This window comes from Octopus bimaculoides, chromosome 9 (assembly GCF_046866305.1).
Source record: "Octopus bimaculoides isolate indiv1 chromosome 9, ASM4686630v1, whole genome shotgun sequence".
NCBI classification, from domain to species: Eukaryota; Metazoa; Mollusca; class Cephalopoda; order Octopoda; family Octopodidae; genus Octopus; species Octopus bimaculoides.
This window is the reverse complement of record NC_142936.1, coordinates 8034829-8057328: the sequence shown is the minus strand read 5'-3', so window position 1 is coordinate 8057328 and position 22500 is coordinate 8034829. Positions and strand designations below refer to the sequence as shown.

The 22500-nt window shown below is 33.0% G+C and overlaps 1 protein-coding gene across 3 annotated transcripts in view; it reads left to right on the top strand.

Annotated features, from left to right (window-relative positions):
• Positions 1-22500, top strand: part of LOC106868141 (uncharacterized) — a 44696-nt gene that overhangs the window by 13112 nt on the left and 9084 nt on the right. The window contains exon 1 of one of the 3 annotated variants that reach the window (XM_014913271.3): positions 1266-1351. The exons of 1 other annotated variant lie outside the window; for it this stretch is intronic. The gene's annotated coding sequence lies outside the window, so the exon portion shown is untranslated. Of the gene's footprint in view, positions 1-1265; positions 1352-7324; positions 7476-22500 lie in introns of those variants that run through there. One more of the 3 variants, XM_089357076.1, reaches the window with a different exon arrangement.

Genomic DNA, 22500 nt, shown 5'->3' with positions numbered 1-22500 from the left:
TTAATATTCATACTGATTTTCGTTAACGGTGAATCCTTTCTTACAACAGAATTCAGCAATTTATTTTTAATGTCGCCACCCTACATGCAATACTTCTAAAGATTTATTTAATTATTTACCAACTCATACTCACTGCACCATTTAAAGCGTTTCATTCTATTATTTCAAAAGTTTACCTCTATCTACTGATCGGTAAAGTGAAGCACAGAGTAAGACTTTTACAGCTTCAATAAAACACGATAGATAGATAGAGAGAGAGAGAGAGAGAGAGAGAGAGAGAGATGGATGGATGGTTGCATGCATGTATGTATATAATACATATGTATCTATATATGAATATATATATATATATATATATATATATATATATATATATATATATATATATATATATATATATATATATATATATATATGAATAAATATATATTTATATACATATATATGAATATATATAGAGAGAGAGATAGATAAATATATATATAAATATATATATGTATATATAAATGCATGTATGTAAATGTTCACATACGTATGCATACACATATATAGACATGTATATATGTATTTATATATTTACGTATTTACTTATATAAGTATTTATATATGCGTGTGTGTGTATTATATATATATGTATATATATATATATATATGTATGTATGTGTGTGAATATATATATATGTATATATATATATATATATATATATATATATATATATATATATATATATATATATATATATATATATATGTATGTATGTGTGTGTATATATATATATATATATATATATATATGTATGTATGTGTGTGTATATATATATATATATATATATATATATATATATATATATATATATATATATATATATATTGTATATCATATATTATATTAATGCTTTTTGTACCTCCATACAAACAGGAAGAAATTTTTAAAAATTCAAATTACTGGACAAAGGAATTACTGTTACTGTACTGGTCTAGAGAACTTTACCTTCTTCTGCTTCACCTAGCTTCCTTGTATTCAGACACTACGATACGAACTTGACCGTTAATGCAATTCTAAAAACAATTACTGACATAACTGTAAAATTATTTGGTTACTCCGATCCTTGTTACTATTATATTAACCGTTGTCACATATCTACAATTAAAAAGTTAGAAATATTAATCTTTCCTAATCTTTGCTTCACCATAATTCCGAATTCCGTCTCAATCGGTGCATCTACTCATCCTATGATACTCAAACATTTTGAACACCCATTTTTAAATATTACTAACCTCTGAGAGTAACGTCCCCTTTTAACGCTCTTTACAGTCTTTCTCCAGAGATTACAACTCTTCACTGGAAATTGTACGTCTTTTACCTTCTTTATTTATTATATTCCATTTCACGATGTTTTTCATCCATATTTTATCGACAATCAATTTTCATTTATATCTCTTTTTGTTTTCTGTATAAACCCACGCTAAGCCTTTCCTACTTTCTACATATTAATCTCGTCTTCTTTTAAATTTGTTCTGCTTGCCATCATATTAACTTTTTCATCCATATCCCTACAAATTTTCCCAAGCCAGCTTAACCATTTGTTTCCTTCTCTCGCTCTTTCATTTCGCCATATAGGAACAACTTTTTCGGAGATAGTGTCATTAATTACAATTTGAAAATTTGAAAAACGAAATATTAAACATTTGTAATACTAATTGTTTTTAAACACATTCATCTTAAGTAGTAAGATATATTATTATATGATATAGCAGCAGTATGTTTAAACAAAGCGTCGTACAATACGTTACTCAGTATCTGGGGCTCTATAAAATGTAAGCAGTTATCCGTTTGTAAATGTGTGTGTGTGTGTGTGTGTGCGCGCGCGCTCGTGTAATTCGTTTCCATTCGGAGAGCTTGTCGTGGTCGCTATTTTACATTCCTTGTTACCAAAATACAGTGCCGGATATTTGTAGACATATTTTAGTGAGCAATCAGCGGAAGGTAAGTTAGCTTTAGGTTAAGCAGCATGCGATGCGCCAATTTTTAACTGCTTCATTTCTTCGACAGAATTATCAACAGCATCGACGTGTCAGATTCCAGTCTGATACCGGAAACTAAAGACGTTCTGTGTTCGTGGCATCAGCCACCAACCACAATGATTCGGATATCGACAGCTACTTAAATATGGCTGGATCCCTATGTTTAGGGTCGGTAATAATGGCGAGGATGTATCATTCGCAACCATGTTAGAAAAATATTTCCAAAAATCAGATGGGGTCAGGACGGCAGAACTCATCTAACTGGTCTAGAATATGGTCAATGACAATCCTTATGAGCCCGAGATGACCATTATTAAGCAGTTCGGCACAACAGAATCCATGCAACATGTGTTGCGTGAGGACACCAGATACAAGTCTTGTGTAGCAATAAAAATAAGGAAGATTATGTGCAGCAACATCCGGGAGAACCCCGCCATCATATGACAACAAACATCATGTGAACTCACAGATCCCTTGATTTCAACCCGCTGGGCTGCATCAGCTGAAGCGTCGTCGGACAGGTTGGCAGCCTCTCTGTACCAAGGAATCGTTATGGTTTGTTGTAGTGAGAAGCATGGATAGGGGTCAAAACTGAACTTGTAATTCAGTCCTTTTTGTGGCCTCATCATGTCCGCAATTGAGGCCACGTCAGTTTGGTTGTGCACCATGTTTGTTCAGGGACCCACTTGTTATTTTTCTGGGAGTATTCTTGTTCAGTGTTTTTGCTTTTCTTCTGTTTTATATGTATCTTCCTCGGTTGCCTGATGCACTATATATATATATATATATATGTATATATATATATATATACATATATATATATGTGTGTGTGTGTGTGTGTGTATGTATATATATATATATATATATATATATATATATATATATATATATATATATATATATATATGTATATATACATATATATATACATATATATATATATATATATATATATATATATATATATATATATATATATATATATATATATATATATATATATATATATATATATAAGAGAGAGAGAGAGAGAGAGAGAGAGAGAGAGAGAGAGAGAGAGAGAGAGAGATACATGTATATATATGTATAACAGACAGGCAGGCAGATAGGTAGATAGCTAGATAGCTAAATAGATATGCATAGAAATGTATATGCATACATATATATATATATATATATATATATATATATATATATATATATATATATATATATATATATATATATATATATATATATATATATATATACATATGTGTGTGTGTGTGTACGTGTGTTCAATTTAATATAGATAGTATTTCAATAACGGCTACAAGTAGTTTCATGCCATGGAAACACAATAATTTGTTAGATTTATACAACGTACTTTGTGTCTCCACACACACACACAGAAACAGAGAGACAGAGAAAAAGAGAGAAATAAATATATACACACAGCTTGCATTGGTGTGTGTATATGTTATGTGTTAATTGGATATATATATATATATATATATATATATATATATATATATATATATATAACAACAGCATAACACAGAAGAAACAACAGTTGAGAATCATATGAGCGAAAAGTTTCTGAAAAAGTATAAAAGTAAAAGAAGAAAGAACTGCTGATTGTTTTGAGAAGTTTTTAAAATATAACAATATTGGTTTCAGCAAAGTGCTTCAAATAAAAATTCTTGCGAAACAAATTCAACCACGCGCACACGTTTGTGACTCCGCGCGCGTATGCGTTTGTGTATAAGTGTGCCTATGTATGTATATCTGTACATATGTATCTATATTCAAATTTATACATATATATATACACATATTTATCAATATATATATATTTTTTGATATATATATAGATAGATAGATAGATAGATAGATAGATAGATAGATAGATAGATATGCATATATATATATATATATATATATATATATATATATATATATATATATATATATGCATATGTATATATATATATATATATATATATATATATATATATATATATATATATATATATATATATATATATATATATATATATATATATATATATATATATATATATATACACACACATATATATATATATATATATATATATATATATATATATATATATATATATATATAGGGGAGGCTGATTCGCTGGCGTAAAGTTAACATACTTAGTCGCGTTAACAAAGGGATGTAGGTTCGACTTCCACGCAGATATGAAAGCCTTCGTTTTTCTGTCGAGGGCTTATATGCCCCTTTATTTGACTTTTTTCCTTAGTCATTGACATGGTGATCGCCACAAGCTTTAAGCTTATATAAAAATACCATTATTATTATTTACAGGTTTGTAAACTCGGTGCCGTATAAAAAACCATTCGCACCGAAAGCATATATATATTCGCGTAAAACATTGCAGAAGACATCCGTTTAGTTGTAAGTCTTTCAAAATTTCCAGAAAATCACGAAAACAAATGGCATTAAGATCATCTGAAATTTAGCAGAGATAACGAAAAATGAATTGAAAATGATTGGTTAAGTAATTTTAATGACGAAATATCGATTATACACTTTGCATCTAATTCTCCTTCGAAAGAACAATTCCAGTATACATTTGCAAGAATCCCACAAAGTTCAGCCATTATGAATTCCTGCGAGAGCTGATTGTTAGGTTATATTGGATAAATATGGGTTTTGAAAATTTTTTGTGAGTGTTCGGTTCACTTGTAAGCTTAAGAAAAGTTATAAAAATATAGTATTTAATTTTGGTTTACAAGATCAATATTTTATATAAACTATTATAACGTTTATATGATTATAAATAATTGTTTATTGATACGATACGACATCACAGTACAGCCATAAACTTTGAAAATTATTTTTGGATATTCTTTCCACTATTGACACAAGACCTGAAATTTTATGGGAGAGGCCAGTCGATTAGATCGACCCAGTACGCAACTGGTACTTATTTTATTAACCCTGAAAGGTTGATGGAAGGCAAAGTCGCCCTGGGCGGCCGCTAAGCATTTTGCCCGGTGTGCTAACGATTCCGCCAACTCGTTGTCTTATTGCCTATTCATATATTCGCGTATAATTCCATTATATTTTACAAGATGGCGCACACTTATTGTTATGCAAAATTCATGAAAGAATGACTTGAGATAATAACATTGCTCTATATGGTAAATGACCAAAATCAGGAACCTATACAATTTGCATGGAAACATGCACAGTCAACAAGCTGAAATCAGGGAATCACTTGAGCCCATAGAAAAAGAAAATTATAACTCTTTATCAATTAGAGATTTAAAAGAGATATTGTAGGGTTAGGCCCAGAAGATAATCTCAGCTAACTTTTTAGTGTCAATCATCTGGTACATAATTAGATTTCCTCTTTGTATCAGGGCATGCTTAGAAAAATACTAAATTTTATTTTGACATTCAGGCATTTTACCTAGCAATGTATATGAATATGAATGTATGCATGTGAATATCTGTGTGTTAGTGTGCGTTTGTGTTTGTATATGTTTATATATGTATATGTGTATATATATATATATATATATATATATATATATATATATATATATATATATATATATATATATATATATATATATATATATATATATATATATATATATATATATACACATATTTATTTATATATATATATATATATATATATATATATATATATACTTATATACACATGTACATATATATATATATATATATATATATATATATATATGTATATGTATATGTATATGTTTATGTGTGTGTGCATGTATATGTATATGTGTGTGTGCATATATATATGTATGTATACATATACTCATACATTCATAGATACATACAAATACATGCGCATACATGTAGACACATGATTTGTGTACACACACACACATTATATATGTGTATATAAACATGTATATATATATATATATATATATATATATATATATATATATATATATATATATATATATATATATATATATATATATGTATGTATGTATGTATGTATGTATGTATGTATGTGTGTACGCATTTATAAATACATACTTTCAGAACCAAAGTATATATATTACATATAAAACCTATATGATACCTTTACATACATATAAATATATATATACATTATACCTATACATACATACATACATATATATATATATATATATATATATATATATACCTACACTCATACACTCATGCAAACTCCATGGATGTGTATACGTGTGTGTGTATATATATATGTGTGTATATATATATATATATATATATATATATATATATATATATATATATATATATATATACATACATATACATATTATATACGTACATATATACATATCATATACGTACATATATGGCCCCTTGGGCAGGTGTCTTCTGCTATAGCCTTGTGACTGGATTTGGTAGGCGGAAACTGAATATATATATATATATATATATATATATATATATATATATATATATATATATATATATATATATATATATATTTACGTATCTTTGCGCCTGTCTTTGTCCCCACCCACCATCGCTTAGCAACCGATGTTGGTTTGTTTACGTTCCCGTAATTCAGCTGTTCGGCAAAAGAGACCGATAGAGTCTCTTTAAGCTCTCTTAAGGCTTACAAACATTTGTTCGACCGAAGGCGGTGCTCCAGCATGGCCTCAATCAAACGACTGAAACAGATAAAAGAATAAAAGAATATAGACATGCATACGTATATAGGTATACTCATCCACATATATGTAAATGTAGCATCAGACATATATACGACGAAGGGAAGCAGTTTCTTGTCTTCTTTATTGTTGGAAGGAAATAACCATAAAATCGTGGAATTTTCCCGTAAACAGAGGGACAGACATAAGAAGTCAAACTCACACGATGCTGTATACTCATACATGATAACTTTAACACACACACACACACACACACACACACACACACACGCACACACATCCAAATACTTGCCCCGCACACACGTAATGTCCCACTTACGTATGCACTCACACATAGATACACACACACACAACACAGTTATTGGCACAAACGAATGCGCAGAGCCACACCCACAGACATACATATGCACACGCCCACAGAAACACACACATACACGCACAGATGCGGAGAATTATATGCAGACGCTGATACAGCACAGACGTTCACACTGACATACTCACACACTGACATACTTACACACTGACAGCCGCACACGCACACATACATAACTGCATACATTTTTACAACACACTGACAGCCGCACACGCACACATACATAACTGCATACATTTTTACAAAAACGTATATAGACTGAGGAATGTATGACGCTTCGTCTAAGAAAACATTTTATGTCATCAAATAACAACACAGCTAATCCGTGATCAAAATTGCTCTTAGATCCTCCAAGAATTCATTAATTCTTCAAGTAATTCTTCAAGTAAGAACATAGTTATATTTTCGAAATGTTGTTAAGTTGTACAAATTATTTTGTCGTTGTAAATTCGTCGAATTATCGTAAAAAAAATATGTAGCTCAGGAAGGGAACATTGAAGTTGTTGCAGATGTTGTTTCTGTTGTTTTTGTTGTTGTTGTTCTTCTTGTAGTCGTTGTTTGTTTGTTGGTTTGGTGATTTTGTCCCAGTTTTGGCCTCATCGAACAAATATAAGTTCAAAGGCTTTCGTTATGTCAAACATTGACATGACTAAAGCGTTCATCTTCTGTGTCTGTTTATTTTTGGAAAACAGTGTATCTAGGACAAAATGATGCAAGGGGGTGTGAACAAAATTTTGTTGCTATTTCTAGCAAATGAACCGACCACATACTTACTCCTTGGCTTATTCGTATTTTCAAAAGGTATACTTAAGCAACACATTACTTACACGTGCTTTCCTAGGGTTATATATTTTTCATAGTTATCTGTGATTCACCAACTCTCGTGTGAAGCTCACATGTTTATTACAATGCACCATTTCTAAACATACATACATGCATGCATACATATATCTGTGTGTGTGTGCTTGTTTGTTTGTGTATATGTGTGTGTAATATATGCACATATGTATAGAGGAAGAGACAGACAAACAGACAGACAGTATCCGCCGAGCCATAGACGAAACAAAATTTATTTTGTCGAACAAACCTTTATCGATAACAAGCTTTATTCACTCTTGGATTTGTCTTTGAGTAATTTACTCTAAGTCGTTGGACATAGCTTCTTTTAAACTTGTCACAACTTGGATATATATATATAACCATTATAAACATTTCACCTGTAGGTAGTTTTCGTATATGATGAATAACTATAAGCATGTACCTTCCAGATTCTGTTAATTTTCTGCTAAATTTGTATATTTTCATACTCTTTTTTGTATGAATAGGTTATAAATTATCTGATGCCTTACAACAACTTATCCATCTTATCCCTATACATATATATATATAAAGATCCATACACACACACGCACCTACATACATACATACATTTGATGAAAAATACGTAAATAAATATATCAATAGGTACAACGTTAAGATAAAGTGACAATGAGAATTTTATGTTAAAGAACTTATGTTCGATTGACAACTTGTTTCTCTGGGATTTGTCGAATAATAATAATCAGAGACCCCCTCTGATGATTAACCAGTAAGAGTCGAAAATCGATTAAGTGTTTCTGTTATTTTTCGATATGGGAGAAATGAGTAAGTTCCACATATTTGTATGCCCACTCTATAAGTTTACATATAAATGGTTCGATTAGATTTAGGTAGACCAAGGGGCACAGTTAGTACTTAATTTTATTTACGAAAGGAATTCTAAAGTATAAACTTCTAAGGAGTTGTGAAAAATAAGTAAAACGTAGAAGGTATAGTAAAATATTATCTGAATAAGATAACATATTTGAAGTCTTTGGCTAAGTAATGACAAGAAATGTGTTACAGGTAAGTTATGTAGATCGTATTAATGAAAATAATATTGAAAATGCGATAGAAATAATAAAAGTAATGAAGATTAAGAAAACAGAATGTTTGGAAACATTTAGTGGTTTTAAAATTTCTATGAATACAGAGTGAGGCACTTTCCTAATGGTGATTCAAGTTTGCTCATCAGTGAAGTTCATTTCCAGGTTCTCTTTAGTATATAACTCACAAGGATTCTCATTTCTGGTTTCGGGTCTGGCTTAAGACAAGATATTCCAGTTTCTATTATAAGTGGTAGATTTAGCTTTCAAATCCCTGATGTCGCTAGATAATAAATTTGATTTCTCTCTTTAGAATTACTGAAAGAGTAGATAGATGAGTGATTCTTAAATTTGAAAGGATCTGAAGTTAATCTGATGTAAACAGCGAATTAATTTCGTCCTCAGCTTGCTAATTAAAATTTAAGGAATCATTGACTCAGTAGAAAAGTTGCATTAGTTTGTGAATGAAATGATGCTGTATTGACTCAGTCTTGAAAGTTTTGAGGTAGTAACATTTTAATCAAAATTAGGGGTAGCAGAATATAAGATTTTAATAATATTTCTGTTAAAAATTTGGTAATATTAATGCTGTTTGATGAGAAAGTGTTTCTTAGGTAATTTTCTTAATTGTTATGCGACTTTGTCTAGCTATAGCTATATTGGAAGGCGGATTAAACCAACTGGCACTGTTTCCTCAAATTTAAATGTAGAAATTTTATGAAGATATTTAATGATTTTTTTTTTGTACAGTTTTAAACAACTTCTAGACAAGGCATTTATATAAAATCGAACAGAATTTCTGGTGATTTTATATTAGCAGAATTTTCGATGGTGTAAAAAATAATCCTCAGATTTTAATTTTTCTTGAAATGGTCTGCGGTTTGGAAGTTGCAGATATTTGGGGAGAAATGTCCATTACCTCGGTGAAGGCCACTCCATTCACTTGGAAGGACGTTTTAAAGCTGTGTAGAAAATACAGGCCATTGTATGTACACGACGGGCTTTCACTGTTTCCGTCAACCAACTTCACTCGCCAGGTAGATAGCAGAAGATACTTCCAATGTGTCACGCCGTGGGTGAACGCAAAACCATGCGACTGCAAGCAAGCTTCTTAACCACACAGCCAGGCCTTACACGTATTTGTACAATATTTATTAAAAAACGGGAGAAAATGTTTTCAAATAATGCTGTAGAGATTATTCGCTTCACTCTGTTACAACTCAAAGTAGTTTCACTATGTGCGATCCTTCTAGAAGCAAAACCTTGAATCTTTTTCGCGAATGAAGGATAGCAGCGACGTGGGATTTTGAGTAGTAAAACCTTAGATTCGAACACTTGTATGTGTCTGTACGTTAATCTGCGTGTGTTGTGTACGTGAATATGTGTGTGTGCATGTGTGTGCACACGAGTGTGTGTGTGTGAGCTCGAATGTGTTTGTTGTTCTTCGTGTTATCGTTTTTGCCTCGTGTTAGGTGACGAGCTGGTAGAATCGGTAGCGAGGCAGATTAAATGCTCGGCAGCATTACTTCTGACTCTTTGCCTTCTGGTTTCGAATTCTCTTGTGGTCGACGTTGTCTTTAATTCTTTCTACATCGATAAAATGAGCACCAGTTGAACACTGAATGTCAATGTAATCGACTCACCCCCACTACCACCCTAAAATTACAAGCCTTGGGTCAAAATTTGAAACTATTACGTTTTCACTTGTCTGAGAAAATGGCCGACCACGATCTTGATAATTGTTATAATGATACTGCTTACGTCAAAACAAGCAAAACAAAACCTTCACATATAGGACACACATGGTTAAGTTCATGTTTTGGTAGATACATGCTACATGCAGACAGCTCAGCTTGTTTCTACTATACTCTTACGCTTCTTTGGTTCTCAACAGTTATAGCTGTTGGTGTAAATTAATATTAACTCTTGTCGAAATGAAAACATTATTATTCAGTAAAAAAAAAAAACTATGTCAGTTTCTGACGTACAGACTCACAAACACACATATACTCACACATTCAGACGCATAGACACATACAACTATGCGTGTGTGTATACATATATGTGTGTGTGTGCGTGTGTGTGTGTGTGTGCGTGTGTGTGTGTGTGTATGTATATATGTACATACATACACATATATGCACATGCATATGTGTGTGAGTTTGAGTTTCTTTGTGTGTATGTATATGTATATATTTCTGTATATCTATATATTTGTGTATATATATATGCACATTCATACATACATGCATTCATGCACACATGCATATATATATGTGTGTGTGTGTGTGTGTGTGTGTGTGTGTGTGTGTGTGTGTGTGTGTGTGTGTGTGTGTGTATGTATGTAAATATGTATGTGTGTGTGTGAATATGTAAATATATATATATATATATATATATTCGTTCATTTATGCTTGCATGGTCTATGGATATATACATACGTACATACATACTTGCAAAAACATATATGTACATACACACATGCATAAATATAAACATGTTTACATCTTATGACCTGCACAAGAACCAATTTTAAAGAGAACACCAGACTGCTATAGAAGACAGATATATATTACATAATTACGTCAGTAATAAATGGTTTGTACATGTTAAACAACCTGTTACATCTGTGGAATAGGATGCATATCAGTCGCAATAATATATACAATGCAAAATAAATAAATTCATATCTTAGAAACATTCAGCAGTACTTTATGGGTATTAGGAAAATGATTTGTTAGACTTGTAATTTTATCCTATGTGCTGTATTATATCCGTAAGATTGAATGGTTTCAGTGAAAAATGAACTCAATAACACACATTCTATAGTAATAATCCTTGATTGAGGACAATGATTCTAAAATCACAGCGGAAACATTTTTGCGAGGGGTGTCATCCCTAACGCCAATGTAAATCGATTTTGCTTAGATACGCCTTAAATCAAGAGTCTTCCACCCCTAACGTATGCCATCACTGAAGAAAATTTCTGTCTAAGACATACATCCGATCAGAAGAGTTTTTACAGTAAATCAAACAAATCTCCAATCAAGAGAGTTTACACTAAAATACTCCTCCAAAGCAGAGAGTTTCCTCACCGGGATGGTCAAATCTTTCATTAAAACATTTCCTCACGAAGGCAGGCCTCGATGTTGTTCAACATGAAGACACACCTCAATTCAATAAAGCTCCGCACAAGAACAACCTTCAAGCAAGGCAGATCAAGATAAAGACACGCCTCTAATACAAGCAGTTTTATTCAGACATGAATTTAATCAAGCCAGTTCTACGCAAAGACACGCCTCAGTCAAAGCAGATATACAAGACCTGCTTCAATCAAGAGAACTTGACACATAGACACGCCTCTAACCAGGACACAACTTCCCAAACACACGCTTCTAAGTAGTTCAGACCCAGACTAGGACATACCTTCAATCATGATACATCTACGCAATAATCGACACGAAGCAAGACAGCCCTACATTAAGACATGGTCCGAATCAAGATAGATTCGATTAGTTCAAAGCTTTCGAAAAACAGATTTGCGGGATCTGAAGTACGCTTGTCCAGAGAGTATGAACACTTGCATAAAAAGAAGCTCTATCGATGTTAAGATTTACAACCTATAAACTTTCGTGTATATTTACAGTCTTTTCTTAGATCTGTGAATCCGCATATATAAAAAAAATTACACTGAGGAGGTTCTTGCCCACAATGAATTTTAATAATTTTATTATGGGTGAGAATCGAAACATTTCTGTGTAATTTATACTTTATACTTATCATTCATCATATTATGTTATACTATCACTGGGCTGGAGCAGAATTATTGCGGCTTTTTTTCAACAAATTTCATTCAACAAAAACAATAATATTTAACAAAAACATCTTTAAATGACGGTCTGCTCGTCTACCAAGCAAATGGGAAGCAGTAATTGAAGTAGATGAATATACTCCGGAATAATTATTTAAAGATGTTTTTGTTACATGTCGTTATTGTTTTTGTTGAATAAAATTTGTTGAAAAAAAAGCCGCAATAATTATACACCAACCCAATATAAGCATATAATATAATGTAATATTATGCTAAATTTTTATTTTTGAATTGGCAATTGTTACATATATATATATATTCATATATATATATATATATATATATATATATATATATATATATATATATATATATATATACATATATATATATATTCATATATATATATATATATATATATATATATATATATGTGTGTGTGTGTGTGTGTGTGTGTGTGTGTATATATGTATATATATATATATATATATATATATATATATATATATATATATATATACATATATACACACACACACACACACACATATATATATATATATATATATATATGTGTGTGTGTGTGTGTGTGTATATATGTATATATATATATATATATATATATATATATATATATATATATACATATATACACACACACACACACACACACACACACACATATATATATATATATATATATATATATATATATGTGTGTGTGTGTGTGTGTGTGTGTGTGTGTGTATATATGTATATATATATATATATATATATATATATATATATACATATATACACACACACACACACACACACATATATATATATATATATATATATATATATATATATATATATATATATATATATATATATATATATGAATATATATATATGTATATATATATATATATATATATTATATATATATATATATATATATATATATATATATATATATATATATGAATATATATATATATGTAACAATTGCCAATTCAAAAATAAAAATTTAGCATAATATTACATTATATTATATGCTTATATTGGGTTGGTGTATAATTAGAAAGGCTTGAAATTTGTCGATACTTTTCTTCACTTTTAACCTCCAACGGTATCTGAAGCATTCCAAGATTCCCTTCTGTGTCATAATTTTTCTATCGTTTCTGTTTTCTCTTTAAATTTTATTACTTGAAGCCCGTACATTTTCTCAGGGGCCATGAAAGACTTCTTCATCTGGTTCATGTGATGAAAAATGTTTGTGAAGAAGGTTCGCCTCTGGAAATTATTTTTCATTTTCAAAGAATTTGACAAACTTTGGTTTATTATTTTCTGAAAAGTATTCTTGTAATTCACTTTTCAGCTCAAATATCCAGGAATATTAGAAAATTCTAATCATCAATCATATTTCTGTATATCGAAAGATATTTATATTCTTTGTTCAGGTTTAAACTCAGATTTTTTTTTATAATCTGGAGTGAACTGTGCTTCGTTACAAAAAATTAATTACAAAATCGTTTACGAATTGAATCTCCAAGAAATTCTAAATCGACACCTCTCTGAGACGTTTATCAGAAAATTGATTCTTCATCATCAGGCTTGTCAGAGTATATTAAGATGACAAACAATCATAGGGGCCAATTCTTCCAGAGGAGACCTCTTGTTTCTAGATATACCAACCTAATACAAAATATATCTATTTATTTGTTTATCTCGTACAATTTTTCTTTTTTTACAACAGTTCTGAATTTCCCCTCATTGACAAATTTTACGAAAGCTACAACCAAACATTTACTGGCAAGATCAGTTGACACGTGGATTGAAAATTTTCTAATTTTCAGGTTATCACGCTAAACTTCTTCCGCGTTATGTGATATGTCAACATTAGTTAACATATTGTATTGCTTGAAAGTGGAACTTTTTTAATTTCTTGTTACTTCATCAAGTCTTAGTACTTCACCCACCATAATTTTATATCCAGGCAATATTAGGCTCACTCCAACTGTGTAGCTTTTCTCTGTAATAATTTCTGCAACCAAATGACATTTTTTGTTGGGCTTTTTCACTGACACCGATTTCAATCGCAAAAGCTGTACCCTATTTTGAATTTATTTTAGACTTTTTATATAATCATTTTATATTTTTCACGTGACTGTACATTTTTGTGAAATACCTTTCCAATTTTGCGGGAACTATTTTTGCATTTAAAAGTTGCCTGTCTCAGACAATGCACAATGGAATCAAACACCATTGTTGTCTTCATTTTTGTATTGGTGTAAAGGCGTTTATCAAAAAATTTATTCTTCATCACAATGCCTATCAGAATTTTCTTGATGCGTCTTCATTAAAAACAACGCCATAAGGAATGACCAGAACGGTCAGATAGTTCCTGAGAAGAAGAAAAGGCAATTGTTTAAGATTTCACTAAGACCAATGAAACTGGTGCAAATACAAAGAGCAGAGTTAATTTATGAGATAAGAGGATAAGAGAGAAGGCGAGGAAAAGAGAAAACAATACATAATGGAAATTACTATTTTTAAATCTCACACCGAGAGATATTCAGCAACAGTACTTTGGAATAAATATTATTTGCCAACATAACATGGCAGTCCTGGTTTAGGACGAATGTTGCTGTAATTTAGCCCCAGGAGACATCGTCTTCAGCTGGCTATATGATACAATGATATAATCTGTGTCCTTATATTTTCGAATCTAGCACCCCCACTCGGAAATCCCGATACACAGATATTGTTTTGAGCTGAGTGGGGGTGCTAGATTTCCTTGTTCGAAAATATAAGGACACAGATCGTGTCATATAGCCAGCTGGAGACGATGCTTCTTGGGGCTAAATTACAGCAACATTCGTCCTAAACCAGGACTGCCATGTTATGTTGGTAAATAATATTTACTGCAATACACAAAGGGTTCGGTCGATGACCTGACACCAGAACCTCGCTTTAATCTTGAGCTTTTAAACACTGCATACAAGTTTAATTTAAACCCCATTATTATTAACACCCAGATACTTACAAATTGAAGTGGTGAGCTGGCAGAATCTTTAGGCTCTCAAACAAAATGCTTAGCGGCATTTTTCCGACTCTTTACAATATAAGTTCAAATCCCGCTGAGGTCAACTTTGCCTGTAATTTTTTCAAGGTCGATAAGATAAATTACCAATCAAGTACTTGGTTGGACATAATATAAAATTGCTGACCCTGATCTCGTTCAGGAAAGTGTTGTGACCTCAGTCACTTGTACTCCAGAGAAACTGGTTAACCAGCTTTATGATTCCTTGGGGGTCAAGAAAATGAAAAAAAAAAAGGGGATCAGTATTATTTCCATCCGAAGGCAGCGAGCTGGCAGAATCGTAAGCATGCCAAGCAAAACGCTTAGCGGTGTTTAGTCTGTCGTTACGTTCAGAGTTCAAATTCCGGTGAGGTCGACTTTGCTTTCGTCATTTCAAGATCGATAAAATAAGAACCAGTTGAACTCTGGGGTAAATATAATCAACTTCCTCTCTTCCCTGAAAATGCTGGCCTTGTGCTAAAATGCAAAACCACTATTGCTTTTATACGATCGTGCATGAGTGTGTGTAAGTGTGCATGTGTGTATATGTGTATGTGTGCATGTGTGTATATGTGTGTGTATGTGCATATGTGTTTATGAGTATGTGTATATATATGCATACGTGTATGTATGTGTGTGTATGTGTGTATGTGTGTAAGCATATGTGTGCATATGTGTGTATGAGTATGTGTGTGTATGTGTGTATGAGTATGTGTGTGTATGTGTGTATGAGTATGTGTGTGTATGTGTGTATGTGTGTGTATGTATGTGTATATGTGTGTGTATGTGTATGTGTGCATATGTGTGTATGTGCGTGTGTATGTGTATGTGTGTATGTGTGTATATGCGTGCATATGTGTTTATGTGCATATGTGTGTATGAGTATGTGTATGCATGTCTGTATGTGTGTGTGCATGTGTGTATGTGTGTGTATGTGTGTGTATGTGTGCGTATGTGTATGTGTATGTGTGTGAAGTTATGCCTAACATTCATTTGAAAATGAATTAGAATTCCCACACTCACAACTTCTTCAAAAAATTTGTGCGCATAAATTAAAACAAAGAAGATGCAATCCGGTGCATTGAGTAAAATACCCAATAACCGACTCTCTCAAATTCTTACTCCCGCTAATTAATAAATAACTATGAATGACAACTATCTAATTGGTTAATTAAACTTTCAAAATTATACTATGTGTTTAAAGCTTAACTGAATAGGTTTAAGGTATCCATAAAACATATTAATAAATGAATTTGAGCTGCTGTCCCTAATCTTCCAGAGCAATTGAAAACTGGATATCTATATCATTAACAGACATTCTACTATTCGCATTCCATATATATTAGTTAATTGAATTGCGTAAATTTCAAGAAAAATTAAGAAATGGGTAACCTTTCTCTAATTTCATCATTCGTTTATTTGTTTCAGTGATTTCACTGCGGCCATGCTGGGGCACCGCCTTTAGTTGAACAAATCGACCCCAGAACTTATTCTTTGTAAGCCTAGTGCTTATTCTATCGGTCTGTTGGGCCGAACCGCTAAGTTACGGGGACGTGAACACACCAGTATCGGTTGTCAAACGATGGTGTGGGGACAAACACAGAACAACAAATACATACGCGTGTGTGTGTGTGTGTGTGTGTGTGTGTGTGTGTGTCTGTATTTGTGTTTGGGTGTGTGTCTGCGCGCATATAAAATTTAAGTACTAGGCTTACAAAGAATAGGTCGTGGAATCGATTTATTCGACTAAAGGCGGTGCTCCAGCATGGCCGCAGTCAAATGACTGAAACAAGTAAAAGAATTTTTATTTTTTTATTTATTTATTCATTTATATTTACTTGTAATTTGAATTAAACTTTTTAACAGTTTCATAATGTACAATATAAATACCATATGTAATAAATAACTTTTTTATACATAATATTTAAAATTTAATTCGGAATGAATCATTCGTGTGGCCATCTAATATCTAGCAGCCATATTGAAGATAAAGGATTAAAATACCTCAAGGGATTAAATAAATTATGAAACTGTCTTTGAAAGGTTTAGTAGTGTTAAATCCATCACACCACAAAGCCGATTTAAGAAATTGCGTCTTTAGGCATTTACCTGTGCAAAATATTTTCATAAGTTTTCCAAAATATTTTTCAAAACGTCCATACTTGTTCTCAGACTTCTAGTTAGTCCTTGTTTTATACGTTCTGAGTAATATAAAGTTCCCCCTTCATAAGTCCCAAGATACTCTGGCGGTTGAAGAAAATTAGGAATGTGTGTCATGTATGTATCATGGATGATTGGAGCTCTGTCGGTTACAATGACAAGGGTTCCAGTTGGTCCGATCAGCGGAACAGCCTACCCGTGAAATTAACATGCATGTGGCTCTCTGAGCACTCTACAGACACGTGTACCCTTAACGTAGTTCTTGGGGAGATTCAGCATGACACAGAGTGTGACAAAGCTGGCTCCTTTGAAATACAGGTACTACTCATTTTTGCCAGCTGAGTGGACTGGAGCAACGTGAAATAAAGTGTGTTGCTCAAGGACACAACGCGTCGCCGGGAAATGAACTCACGACCTTCCGATCGTGAGCCGAATACCCTAACCATTAAGCCACGCGCTTTCAAACACCAGGAACTATGTCCTGTGAATCACATGATACACAAGACATGCAAAGGGTTAATCAAAACATTAAGACCAAAATCCCCTACGATTCCCCTTTAAAGGGTTTCTTGTTCTGTAGGGTCTCTTTACTACCTACAGATGCCAAGATTTGTTTTCTTTATGGAATATACCATGCGTGTATAATGAAATCACAGATATAAGCGCAAACATTATCCGAAAGTTCATTTGTAAATAATTAGCCGATTTCTCGCTATTTCTTACGTAACCCATAACTAACTCTTGCAGATCCCTCGGGTTACAAGGAACCTCGGTTGAGAAACAGTGGAACAGAGCTTCCACGTTTTGAAACAGTGCCAGTTATGAAGCGTGTTTAAGCATTTATTTTTCATTTATTTATTGTAATTGTATGCATATATATGCATGTATGGTTATACGCATATGTGTATGTGCATGTATCGGTATGTATGTCTATATGTACATATCGTCATGGTTTATGTATACAAATGTATGAATTTATACGTATCTATGCATGTATGTGTGAGTGTGTGTGTGTGTGTGTGTGTGTGTGTGTGTGTGTGTGTGTGTTTATAGTTATATGTGGGTGCATAAATGAATAAATGAGTATGTGAACATAGGATGTGTATATTATGCGTACGCATCAATAAACGTATATGTGTATCATATATATATGTGTGTGTGTGTGTGTGTGTGTCTGTGTGTCTGAATATATTTATTGATGCATGTGTAGGTATTAATGAATGTATGATATATGGAAGCACAGGTGAATGTGTGTGTGTGTGCGTGTGTATGTGTATGTGTGTGTATGTGTGCGTGTGTGTGTGTATTACGTATTTATATATATATTGTTTTGCGATTTTTAAAGCTAATTTTGACCGACCTCCTCCACGATGGCAATTTTCTGAAGAAAAGATGCAAACGGTGGAGGGTGTTGTTTTTTTTTGGGGTGGGGGGGTAGAAGGAGGTCATCATTTGCCCAAATACTAATTTAAATTTTATTTTCTTGCAAATTTTTATCCTTCCAGCTTATGTGATCTCTGTGTCGCTTTAATTATAAAAACTATGTACTTTCTGCAAAAACCTAAAACCTATCCCAAATATTTTAGCAAAGATCTGCTGGATGTACAGGCTCTTCATCCGTAAATGTTTTCTTTCTCTCATATCTTTTACCGTACTGACGTCACGAGAGCAGCTGACTACCACAAGAGAACATATTTTCTTTGCGGTGAGAGTCGTGTCTGGTGGTCCAAAACAAAAATTATCTGATCGTCTGTATTTTAGTTTACTATCTTTATTTCTAGATTCCACCAATATTCTTTCGATTCATCGCTCCCATTATATTCATATTTATATTTCATTTTATTCATTTATTTTGGTTTCATAATTAATTCCAGCTTTCTCTGGCTACCATATCATGTCTGATGGGAATGTAATACCGTTAACGCTATTCTCTCGTGGATAGTTCGCAATGATGTGGCTAATGATTTCAATTTGGATTTGACTGAGTCTACATTTCTTGCTGGCAGATGACTTCTTTAACATATAAGCACGTGCCGAGGATTTCATTATCTTCGATTTCATGGAGGTGTTGTAAATTTGTCGGTATTCCATGTCAAGTTTTTTTTAAGGGGTTTGTTCCTTCTAGTGTTTTTTCTTGTTATTTCTTGAACACATATTCAACCTTATCTCTGACCTGGTATATTTTTCAATTTTGCTGTGTTAAATAGGATTTCCCAATTCCTTTGAGGCAGACCAGTGTCAATGTTCATTTCGTATTTGTCTTCAAGTTCATTAGTGGAGGCGCGTAGCTTAGTGGTTAGGGTGTCAACAACATGATCGTAAGATTGTGGTTTCGATTCCTGGACCGAGCAACGCGTTGTGTTCTTGAGCAAAACACTTCCTTTCACGTTGCTCTAGTCCACTCAGCTAGCAAAAATGAGTACAAGAGGAGGCGCAATAGCCTAGTGGTTAGGGCAGCGGACTCGCGATCATAGAATCACAGTTTCAATTCCCAGACCGGGCGTTGTCAGTGTTTATTGAGCGAAAACACCTAAAGCTCCACTAGGCTCCGACAGGGGATGATGGTGAACCCTGCTGTACTCTTTCACCACAACTTTCTCTCACTCTTACTTCCTGTTTCTGTTGTACCTGTAATCCAAAGGGTCAGCCTTGTCACACTGTGTCACGTTGAATATCCCCGAGAACTACGTTAAGGGTGCACGTGTCTGTGGAGTGCTCAGCCACTTGCACGTTAATTTCACGAGCAGGCTGTTCTGTTGATCGGATCAACTGGAACCCTCGTCGTCGTAACCGACGGAGTGCCAACCTCAGGTTCATTAATTATGACAATAATGTTTTTATTTTCCAGCTCGCCAACGTAAGTTAAGTAGTTACAGATTTTTTTCCCTAATGGCGATATTGTTTCAGTTCTACGTTCTAGATCTCGTGTGATTTTAATATAGATTTTTAAGACGCTGACAGTTCTGGTTAGCATAATTTATGTATTTCTTTGTGGACAGTCATCTCTCTCTTGTTTATGGGACCTTCATAACTGACTTGATACTTGTAGTCCCCATCCGAATGCGAAAGCTGTATTGTCAAACTATTCATGGCAGATGAGATTTGGTCAGGTCTTTACTTTTATTACTGAGCTGCCACCCTTACTCATACTTGATCTGGTGTTTAAAATTATCCGGGTTTTTTTTCAAGTTTTAGTCTATTCAACACCATGCTGGTTGCAGCATCCTGGTCGTGGCTGTTAATAAAAGATTTGATCTTTTCTGAACTGACCACCATTTTGTACACTAATAACAGATCTAAACACTACGACCTCTTTTGGCGTATGTTGAAGGACGAGGAACTGATGATGACATAAAAGATAACATGAAATCAACTGAAAAGAAAAGTACAAAACAGGACTATGGAGAGCCAATGCCTTGCAAGTAATCCTAATAGGCCATGTTGAATATGGCGTCATCTCCGTGAACAACCTGTAGCCTTCGATAAATGCCGCATAACCTGAAGCTCAATCACGGCATCTTGCTTCTGCTTGGAACCCATTATTTTCCTGCAATGAAGAACATGAAATAGAACATGTAAAGAAGAAAAGTTACTCTATTAACATGTGCAATTGAAACGACCTGTGTCAGTTAACGCGAAAGTTACGCTCATTTTTGCATTACTTTTGGGACGTTGTGAGTGTTGAGCGAAAACGCCTAAAGTTCCACGAGGCTCCGGCAGGAGATGGTGACGAACTTTGCTGTACTCTTTCACGACAACTTTCTCTCACTCTTACTTCCTGTTTCTGTTGTGCCTGTATTTCAAAGGGCCAGCCTTCTCACACTGTGTCACGCTGAATATCCCCGAGAACTACGTTAAGGGTACGCGTGTCTGTGGAGTGCTCAGCCACTTGCACGGTAATTTTACGAGCAGGCTGTTCCGTTGATCGGATCAACTGGAACCCTCGTCGTCGTAACTGACGGACTGCCAACAACAACAAAAACATAGTAGTAGTAGTAATAGTAGTAGTAGTAGTAGTAGTAGTAGTAGTAGTAGTAGTAGTAGTAGTAGTAGTAGTAGTAGTAGTAGTAGTAGTAGTCGATACGCGGTTTCATCGTTATTAATAGATATATCTGTTTTTCAGGAAAATATTTGAGTTGTGCTAATTGCGCTGTGTTCACACTTTTGAAAATAAAATGCAATTATCACATCGCTTTTATGCTTATTAAATATTGATCAGAAGCGTAATTTTTTTGCCGTGGAATAATTTAACTTTGTTTGGAATACGTTCCAGGACAGTTAATTCTATTTTATTCATACAGCCGACAGACGGTTTGTTGCGTTTTTGTTTTCGCCTTTCCTTTTGTTGATTTTTGTTTGGTTTTTCCTCCTAATCTGTAAAAAATTGAAAAGTCATTTTTGAGGACGTAACTCCAGGCAAATTGTTCTGTATAACTTCGGCTACTTTCACAACAGTCTTCGTAGA